We start from the raw sequence: 8,612 nt of genomic DNA on the forward strand, positions 1-8,612 counted from the left end.
CAGCCAGGCCAACCTCTCCCCGATGGTCACTCCCCTGTGTTTGTATTAACCACCCTGTGTTTGTATTAACCACCCTGTGTTTGTATTAACCACCCTGTGTTTGTATTGACCACCCTGTGTTTGTATTAACCACCCTGTGTTTGTATTAACCACCCTGTGTTTGTATTAACCACCCTGTGTTTGTATTAACCACCCTGTGTTTGTATTAACCACCCTGTGTTTGTATTAACGACCCTGTGTTTGTATTAACCACCCTGTGTTTGTATTAACCACCCTGTGTTTGTATTAACGACCCTGTGTTTGTATTAACCACCCTGTGTTTGTATTAACCACCCTGTGTTTGTATTAACCACCCTGTGTTTGTATTAACCACCCTGTGTTTGTATTAACGACCCTGTGTTTGTATTAACCACCCTGTGTTTGTATTAACGACCCTGTGTTTGTATTAACCACCCTGTGTTTGTATTAACGACCCTGTGTTTGTATTAACCACCCTGTTTGTATTAACGACCCTGTGTTTGTATTAACCACCCTGTGTTTGTATTAACGACCCTGTGTTTGTATTAACCACCCTGTGTTTGTATTAACGACCCTGTGTTTGTATTAACCACCCTGTGTTTGTATTAACCACCCTGTGTTTGTATTAACCACCCTGTGTTTGTATTAACCACCCTGTGTTTGTATTAACGACCCTGTTTGTATTAACGACCCTGTGTTTGTATTAACCACCCTGTGTTTGTATTAACCACCCTGTGTTTGTATTGACCACCCTGTGTTTGTATTAACCACCCTGTGTTTGTATTAACCACCCTGTGTTTGTATTAACGACCCTGTGTTTGTATCAACGACCCTGTGTTTGTATTAACCACCCTGTGTTTGTATTAACCACCCTGTGTTTGTATTAACCACCCTGTGTTTGTATTAACCACCCTGTGTTTGTATTAACCACCCTGTGTTTGTATTAACGACCCTGTGTTTGTATTAACCACCCTGTGTTTGTATTAACGACCCTGTGTTTGTATTAACCACCCTGTGTTTGTATTAACGACCCTGTGTTTGTATTAACGACCCTGTGTTTGTATTAACCACCCTGTGTTTGTATTAACGACCCTGTGTTTGTATTAACCACCCTGTGTTTGTATTAACCACCCTGTGTTTGTATTAACCACCCTGTTTGTATTAACCACCCTGTGTTTGTATCAACGACCCTGTGTTTGTATCAACGACCCTGTGTTTGTATTAACGACCCTGTGTTTGTATTAACGACCCTGTGTTTGTATTAACGACCCTGTGTTTGTATTAACCACCCTGTTTGTATTAACCACCCTGTGTTTGTATTAACCACCCTGTGTTTGTATTAACCACCCTGTGTTTGTATTAACGACCCTGTGTTTGTATTAACCACCCTGTGTTTGTATCAACGACCCTGTGTTTGTATTAACGACCCTGTGTTTGTATTAACCACCCTGTGTTTGTATTAACCACCCTGTGTTTGTATTAACCACCCTGTGTTTGTATTAACCACCCTGTGTTTGTATTAACCACCCTGTTTGTATTAACGACCCTGTGTTTGTATTAACGACCCTGTGTTTGTATTAACCACCCTGTGTTTGTATTAACGACCCTGTGTTTGTATTAACCACCCTGTTTGTATTAACCACCCTGTGTTTGTATTAACCACCCTGTGTTTGTATTAACGACCCTGTGTTTGTATTAACGACCCTGTGTTTGTATTAACCACCCTGTGTTTGTATTAACCACCCTGTGTTTGTATTAACGACCCTGTGTTTGTATTAACCACCCTGTGTTTGTATTAACGACCCTGTTTGTATTAACGACCCTGTGTTTGTATTAACCACCCTGTTTGTATTAACCACCCTGTGTTTGTATTAACGACCCTGTGTTTGTATTAACCACCCTGTGTTTGTATTAACCACCCTGTTTGTATTAACGACCCTGTGTTTGTATTAACCACCCTGTTTGTATTAACCACCCTGTGTTTGTATTAACGACCCTGTGTTTGTATTAACCACCCTGTGTTTGTATTAACCACCCTGTTTGTATTAACCACCCTGTGTTTGTATCAACGACCCTGTGTTTGTATTAACGACCCTGTGTTTGTATTAACCACCCTGTGTTTGTATTAACCACCCTGTTTGTATTAACGACCCTGTGTTTGTATTAACCACCCTGTGTTTGTATTGACCACCCTGTGTTTGTATTAACCACCCTGTGTTTGTATTAACCACCCTGTGTTTGTATTAACGACCCTGTGTTTGTATTAACCACCCTGTGTTTGTATTAACCACCCTGTTTGTATTAACCACCCTGTGTTTGTATTAACGACCCTGTGTTTGTATTAACGACCCTGTGTTTGTATTAACCACCCTGTGTTTGTATTAACCACCCTGTTTGTATTAACCACCCTGTGTTTGTATTAACGACCCTGTGTTTGTATTAACCACCCTGTGTTTGTATTAACCACCCTGTGTTTGTATCAACGACCCTGTGTTTGTATCAACGACCCTGTGTTTGTATTAACGACCCTGTGTTTGTATTAACGACCCTGTGTTTGTATTAACGACCCTGTGTTTGTATTAACCACCCTGTTTGTATTAACCACCCTGTGTTTGTATTAACGACCCTGTGTTTGTATTAACGACCCTGTGTTTGTATTAACGACCCTGTGTTTGTATTAACCACCCTGTGTTTGTATTAACCACCCTGTGTTTGTATTAACGACCCTGTGTTTGTATTAACCACCCTGTGTTTGTATCAACGACCCTGTGTTTGTATTAACCACCCTGTGTTTGTATTAACCACCCTGTGTTTGTATTAACCACCCTGTGTTTGTATTAACCACCCTGTGTTTGTATTAACCACCCTGTGTTTGTATTAACCACCCTGTGTTTGTATCAACGACCCTGTGTTTGTATTAACGACCCTGTGTTTGTATTAACGACCCTGTTTGTATTAACGACCCTGTGTTTGTATTTACCACCCTGTGTTTGTATTAACGACCCTGTTTGTATTAACGACCCTGTGTTTGTATTAACCACCCTGTGTTTGTATTGACCACCCTGTGTTTGTATTGACCACCCTGTGTTTGTATTAACCACCCTGTGTTTGTATTAACCACCCTGTGTTTGTATTAACGACCCTGTGTTTGTATTAACCACCCTGTGTTTGTATTAACCACCCTGTTTGTATTAACGACCCTGTGTTTGTATTAACCACCCTGTGTTTGTATTAACGACCCTGTGTTTGTATTGACCACCCTGTGTTTGTATTAACGACCCTGTGTTTGTATTAACCACCCTGTGTTTGTATTAACGACCCTGTTTGTATTAACGACCCTGTGTTTGTATTAACCACCCTGTGTTTGTATTGACCACCCTGTGTTTGTATTAACGACCCTGTGTTTGTATTGACCACCCTGTGTTTGTATTAACGACCCTGTGTTTGTATTAACGACCCTGTTTGTATTAACCACCCTGTGTTTGTATTAACGACCCTGTTTGTATTAACGACCCTGTGTTTGTATTAACCACCCTGTGTTTGTATTGACCACCCTGTGTTTGTATTAACCACCCTGTGTTTGTATTAACCACCCTGTGTTTGTATTAACCACCCTGTGTTTGTATTAACCACCCTGTGTTTGTATTAACGACCCTGTGTTTGTATTAACCACCCTGTGTTTGTATTAACGACCCTGTGTTTGTATTAACGACCCTGTTTGTATTAACGACCCTGTTTGTATTAACGACCCTGTGTTTGTATTAACCACCCTGTGTTTGTATTAACGACCCTGTGTTTGTATTAACCACCCTGTGTTTGTATTAACCACCCTGTGTTTGTATTAACCACCCTGTGTTTGTATTAACCACCCTGTGTTTGTATTAACCACCCTCTGTTTGTATTAACCACCCTGTGTTTGTATTAATCACCCTGTGTTTGTATTAACGACCCTGTGTTTGTATTAACGACCCTGTGTTTGTATTAACCACCCTGTGTTTGTATTAACCACCCTGTGTTTGTATTAACGACCCTGTGTTTGTATTAACGACCCTGTGTTTGTATTAACGACCCTGTGTTTGTATTAACCACCCTGTGTTTGTATTAACGACCCTGTGTTTGTATTAACCACCCTGTGTTTGTATTAACGACCCTGTGTTTGTATTAACCACCCTGTGTTTGTATTAACGACCCTGTGTTTGTATTAACCACCCTGTGTTTGTATTAACGACCCTGTAAGGACGCGGTCACCCCACGTATTCGGGATCCCGACTCACTGGACAGGAGAGTGTGGGCAAATCCAAAGAGTGAAGGTTTATTCACTTCAGAAACAGACCACAAATAAATAAACTAAAATAAATCTACGGTTCCAAAATACAAATGAATGTTTTCAAAAAGAATAGCCGTTAGCAATTTAGTCTAGCCTTGCATAAACATGGCATCATTTAGCATAACAGAATATGTGGCTCCAAGTACTCATAGATATATATACTGACTAGATATCATAGATATATATACTGACTAGATATCATAGATATATATACTGACTAGATATCATAGATATATATACTGACTAGATATCATAGATGTATATACTGACTAGATATCATAGATATATATACTGACTAGATATCATAGATATATATACTGACTAGATATCATAGATATATATACTGACTAGATATCATAGATATATATACTGACTAGATATCATAGATATATATACTGACTAGATATCATAGATATATATACTGACTAGATATCATAGATATATATACTGACTAGATATCATAGATGAGACACCCCTACATAAGCCAACCAGTTAGTCCCAGGTGGGCGAGTTGGGCCGTACCATTTACCATGGGGAACATTTCCTGGCCAAGGCTGGGTGAGGCTAACCGACTACCCCCTACTGCGACGGAAGTACCAATATGACAAATCAATGGGCTGGAAACGGGAGAGACATACCCATGATTCCTGTGAACTACACTTGATGACTCAAGTTTCCCTAGAAGAAGGCTGAATGCTGATTATCACCATCATTGTGGCCATGCTTTGCAGAGGTTATCAGTGTAACAGACACAACATGCAGCCTGACCGCTCCTCCTCTCCACGGTTGTACAGACTGTTGGACCCGGGCCTGGCCTCACAGGACATGCTGGCCCTCTCATGGTGTACGTGCAGCGGCCAAAGAGCAAGGCAGACGGTGAACTCATGGCCAATGCATGCAGCAAGCCACAAAGGGACCTGCGTTAAGGTTGAAGATAGTAGAGGTCAAAGGTCAGCTAAACAGTTCGACCAACGGACTGTTTAGCTGTCGGACCTGAAGAGGTGCGGTCAAAAGAGGGCTCTGAAGCCTCCTCTCGTCTCTAAATGCACTGAGAGCCTTTTCATTGTCGTCCCCACAATGGGAAATAGCTTTCTGCAAAGCAGCACAACTCCTGAAGGAGTTATGAAAGAGGCTATTCAGGTCTACAGTTACACGTTTTTGTTTTGAGGCCTAGATCCGGTTTACTTGAAATCCCTAATGATTCCCTCACTCAATCAAGTAATGGGGCCAATTATATGACAAAGACACATTCTACAACAGAGAATGTCATTTACATGTGCTACTGAGATGACTAAATCAATGTAAGGGTTCAAAGTGCAGGGGGCTTTCTGTTTGGGAGGCACTAAGCCGTGAAGCATTCATCTGAACCAGGAGAAGCTGGGACAAACCACTGATTTATTACATTAGATTCATTACAATTATTCATACAGCAGGAGAAAGGCTGGAGTGAACTAGTAGATGATTGTAGGACAAGCCCAACCTATTTCAGTACTACTAAATGGCAATGCACTAGTCCATTTAAATATATATTTGTAATGAGGGTGAGAGTGTAGAGATGCCCAAAGCCATTTGAAAAAGAAACCGGTTAAACAAATTGTTATTAAATATTTCTAAAGAGATGTAAATGAAACTTAGTTCTGTGTGTCCACTGACTGTAATGCTCTGTGGCGTAGCCGGGCTGGCTGGGTGAGGGCTGGGTGAGGGGGAGGGCTGGGTGAGGGCTGGGTGAGGGTGAGGGGGAGGGCTGGGTGAGGGGGAGGGCTGGGTGAGGGTGAGGGTGAGGGGGAGGGCTGGGTGAGGGGGAGGGCTGGGTGAGGGTGAGGGGGAGGGCTGGGTGAGGGTGAGGGGGAGGGCTGGGTGAGGGGGAGGGCTGGGTGAGGGTGAGGGTGAGGGGGAGGGCTGGGTGAGGGGGAGGGCTGGGTGAGGGGGAGGGTGAGGGCTGGGTGAGGGTGAGGGGGAGGGCTGGGTGAGGGGGAGGGCTGGGTGAGGGTGAGGGTGAGGGGGAGGGCTGGGTGAGGGGGAGGGTGAGGGCTGGGTGAGGGTGAGGGGGAGGGCTGGGTGAGGGGGAGGGTGAGGGCTGGGTGAGGGTGAGGGGGAGGGCTGGGTGAGGGTGAGGGTGAGGGTGAGGGCTGGGTGAGGGTGAGGGTGAGGGCTGGGTGAGGGGGAGGGGGAGGGCTGGGTGAGGGTGAGGGCTGGGTGAGGGGGAGGGGGAGGGCTGGGTGAGGGTGAGGGCTGGGTGAGGGTGAGGGGGAGGGCTGGGTGAGGGTGAGGGTGAGGGTGAGGGTTGGGTGAGGGTGAGGGTGAGGGCCTAGAGTTCATAGTACTGAGACGAAGAGAGAGCCACGGGCTGGCCAGCATCTTTATTGGTAGACTAGATCAGCTATAGACTTTATTGATAGAGTTATGAGCGTTGTTCCCAGACGTCAAGCTTATTGTCAGCTAGGAGCGAGTTGAAAGGTTACACATCACGACTCTAGAACCTCCACAGGAAACAAGAAGTACGATGGGATTAGAAGGAAGGTCTAGAAGGACCAGCAGAGAGCTCCTAGACCGGGTCCCAGGACCCTCTGAACCAGCAGAGAGCTCCTAGACCAGGTCTCCTAGACCAGGTCTCCTAGGTCCAGGAGTCAGGTAGACCGGGTCTCCTAGACCAGGTCCCAGGACCCTCTGAACCAGAAGAGAGCCCTGAGTCTCCTAGATCAGGTCTCCTAGATCAGGTCACCTAGACCGGGTCTCCTAGATCAGGTCACCTAGATCAGGTCTCCTAGATCAGGTCTCCTAGACCGGGTCTCCTAGACCGGGTCTCCTAGACCGGGTCCTTTGAGGCCACCCGGGTTCACCTCAGGTTTCTGGGTTGGCACGTGAAACAAGTCAAAGGTCATTTCCTACTTCCTAGCAGGAGGTCCAGTGTGTGGACACTATGAAACTTACTGTAAACGGCCACACACTAGTGTCTCTGACCGCCCTTTATTACAGTATGACACTATGAAACTTACTGTAAACGGCCACACACTAGTGTCTCTGACCGCCCTTTATTACAGTATGACACTATGAAACTTACTGTAAACGGCCACACACTAGTGTCTCTGACCGCCCTTTATTACAGTATGACACTATGAAACTTACTGTAAACGGCCACACACTGGTGTCTCTGACCGCCCTTTATTACAGTTAGATGACCACACTGCTTTGGAGCCGCTGAGATTACAAGATTAGAATATCAACACAAAGCTACTATTTACACAACAACACTTACAGAAACACACAGTCTTGTGACTCAAAGACATGAATACTAAAAAGACCTGAAAAAGCTTGTGGAGGTCTGGGAAGTGTGTACCTCCATGTTTAGGTGAGCTTGCATCCAACTATAGAAGAGTGTCTGTCTGTCGGTCCTGAGCCCTGAGGCTGCAGGCAGCAGTACCGGAGCACCTGTTCTGTGTAGGAACGAGTGGCAGAGCACCAGCTAAATGTAAAGGATGGAACTAACTAGAAGCCGACTGGTCACAAGTCAACCCGCTCTGCCTCCTGAGCTAAAACCATTTCATTCAAAAGCAGCTGCTCTTCATTTGTTCTTAATAATATCCTGACGCTCTTCTCTGACCACCAGGCAGCCATCCCCTTCAACAGAGGAAGCAGCAGCCTTTTCTAACAGCAATTCTCACTATTCAATGATACGAAATGAAACCTTTCAAACTTTGTTAAATATCACATGTCGCTCTTCAATAATTTCAGAGAGAGAATTAAAAGATCTTCAGCACCATGACTCAGTCTATAGGACTGACTGGCTTATGTAAGCACAAGAAGAAGGAAATTCATCTTTCTGGAATTGAAAATCGGATTCTGTTTACACTGTTTTGCTGTTTATGTAACTCGGTTTGAATCTATTGATTAGAAGTATGCATGTTCGTTCAATGACTGTATATGCTTTGCATAAGTGACATTATGCATTCTGACTCTTCTTCATTTCCTTATGCATACAAAGCTCAATGATAAAAACTTACTGCCTGATCGGACATCCCAGCCAGTACAAGAGACTCAAACTGCTTCTGGAAGCTCCAGGACCCAGCAATACATTCACATATCAGTTACAAAAAAAAATATATATACACACTGTATATATACACACTGTATATATATATATATATATATATATATATATATATATATATATACACACACACACACACATATATATATATATATACACACACACACACACACAGATAGATGTGTATATATAGGAGGCATTGCAGCCTTCAAGAGGTAT

At 43.8% G+C, this 8,612-nt stretch overlaps 2 protein-coding genes across 3 annotated transcripts in view; one reads left to right on the plus strand and one right to left on the minus strand.

The window, feature by feature from the left end:
* LOC311360074 (monocarboxylate transporter 1-like) overlaps positions 1-8,612 on the minus strand; it is a 38,989-nt gene that overhangs the window by 26,900 nt on the left and 3,477 nt on the right. The gene's annotated exons all lie outside the window — the stretch shown is intronic.
* Positions 1-8,612, plus strand: part of lima1a (LIM domain and actin binding 1a) — a gene marked incomplete at its 5' end in the record, with an annotated part of 51,799 nt that overhangs the window by 7,384 nt on the left and 35,803 nt on the right. The gene's annotated exons all lie outside the window — the stretch shown is intronic.

Source organism: Micromesistius poutassou (genome assembly GCF_964030765.1).
Source record: "Micromesistius poutassou genome assembly, chromosome: 15".
Classification (NCBI taxonomy): domain Eukaryota; kingdom Metazoa; phylum Chordata; class Actinopteri; order Gadiformes; family Gadidae; genus Micromesistius; species Micromesistius poutassou.